Source organism: Populus euphratica, unplaced genomic scaffold (assembly GCF_000495115.2).
Source record: "Populus euphratica unplaced genomic scaffold, PopEup_1.0 scaffold122.1, whole genome shotgun sequence".
Taxonomy (NCBI): Eukaryota; Viridiplantae; Streptophyta; class Magnoliopsida; order Malpighiales; family Salicaceae; genus Populus; species Populus euphratica.
The window spans coordinates 552,114-554,622 of NW_011499980.1; positions in this window are offsets into that span (position 1 = coordinate 552,114).

The window sequence follows — 2,509 nt, forward strand, 5'->3', positions numbered from 1 at the left end:
TACTACTACTACTACTACTACTACTACTATTATTATTATTATTATTATTATTATTATTATTACTATTGTTGTTGTTGTTATTGTTGTTTTATAATTGTTGTTTATAATTTGTACAATTAACCTCCCTGTGGTTCGACCCCGGTCTTGCCGGGTTATTTATTACTTCGACACTCCTGCACTTGGGAGAAGACATCAATCTTTTAGTCGTGTCAAGTTTTTGGCGCCGTTGCCGGGGAGGTAAGTTCTTGTATAAATTATAGTATTTATTTTATTTTCTCTTTTCACTTTTCTTGTATATAACTTTGTTTCTTTTCTTTTGTTTCTTTTTATTTTGTTTTCTTCCTCCTTCTTTTGCTTTCTTGTTCTTCTTTTTATTTTATTCCTACACGTGCATGAGAGTGTGGTCACGTACATCAAGTGGTAGACTTTGTAGGGTATCCTCATCATTTTCAGAAAATATGGCCGAAGAAGATAATCAATCACTTCATAATGAGAATAATGAGAATAACCGTGCTAGAACACTTAGAGACCACATGAATCCCACAAGAACAAGTGCACCATCATGCATAGTTTTTCCTCCTGATGCATCTCATTTTAATTTTAAACCAGGTATTATTCAACTTTTACCTTCTTTTCATGGTTTGGAATTGGAAAATCCATACTTGCATTTAAGGGAATTTGAGGAGGTCTGCAACACATATAATAATTTAAATTGTAGCATGAACACCATTAGATTAAAGCTTTTTCCTTTTTCATTAAAAGATAAAGCTAAAACATGGCTACAAAATTTAAGACCAGGATCCATTCGTGCTTGGGATGAAATGCAACAACAGTTTTTAAAGAAGTTTTTTCCATCTCATAGAACAAACTCTTTCAAGAGACAAATCACCACTTTCACTCAAAAACCAGGAGAAACATTTTACCAATGTTGGGATAGGTATCGAGACTTGCTTAGTACTTGCCCTCATCATGGTTTTGAAACATGGAGATTGGTTTCACATTTCTATGAAGGGTTAACACCTAAAGATAGGCAAATGGTTGAATTGATGTGCAATGGAACTTTTGAAGATAAAGACCCTGATGAAGCAATGGAGTACTTAGACTTGTTAGCTGAAAATGCTCAAAATTGGGACACCGCGGGTACATGTCACGCACCAAGTAAAACTCAACCTTATACATCTAGTGGAGGGATGGACAACTTTCGCGAAGATCATGACCTTCAAGCCAAGTTTGCATCTTTAGCTAGAAAAGTCGAGGCACTAGAATTAAAAAAGAGTGGTCAATTAAAATCTGTTTAAAACATTGTGTGTCAAATCTGTGAAACAAATGAACACTCAACCAACGATTGTCCAACCTTGCCTTTTTTTAAGGATCGTCTCCATGAACAAGCCCATACTTTAAATAGTTTAGGCATGGTTGGCCCTTTGGAAACTGTTTAAAGCATGGACTTGTTCATGGAGACATTACTTAAAAGAAGGGAAGGTTGGATGGTTATTGGTTGAGTATTCATTTGTTTCACATATTTGACACACAATGTTTTCAATAGATTTTAATTGACCACTCTTTTTTAATTCTAGTGCCTCGACTTTTCTAGCTAAAGATGCAAACTTGGCTTGAAGGTCATGATCTTCCCTAAGGTTATACATAGGTCATGATCTTCCCTAAGGTTGTACATACCTCCACTAGATGTATGAGGTTGAGTTTTACTCGGTGCCTCATAAGTACCCGTGGTGTCCCAATTTTGAGCATTTTCAGCTAACAAGTCTAAGTACTCCATTGCTTCATCAGGGTCTTTATCTTCAAAAGTTCCATTGCACATCAATTCAACCATTTGCCTATCTTTAGGTGTTAACCCTTCATAGAAATGTGAAACCAATCTCCATGTTTCAAAACCATGATGGGGGCAAGTACTATGCAAATCTCGATATCTATCCCAACATTTGTAAAATGTTTCTCCTGGTTTTTGAGTGAAAGTGGTGATTTGTCTCTTGAAAGAGTTTGTTCTATGAGATGGGAAAAACTTATTTAAAAATTGCTATTGCATTTCATACCTAGCACGAAAGGATCCTGATCTCAAATTTTATAGTCATGTTTTAGCTTTATCTTTTAATGAAAAAGAAAAAAGCTTTAATCTGATGGTGTTCATGCTATAATTTGAGTCATTATAGGTATTACAGACCTCCTCAAATTCCCTTAAATGCAAGTATGGATTTTCTAAATCTAAGCCATGAAAAGAAGGTAAAAGTTGAATAATGTCTGGCTTAAAATTAAAATGAGATACATCAGGAGGAAAAACTAAGCATGATGGTGCACTTATTCTTATGGGATTCATATGGTCTCTAAGTGTTCTAACACGGTTATTCTCATTATTCTCATTATGAAGTGATTGATTATCTTCTTCGGCCATATTTTTTGAAAATGATGAGGATACCCTACAAAGTCTACCACATAATATACATGACCATACTCCCATGCATGTGTAAGAATAGAATAAAAGGAAGAAGAAGAA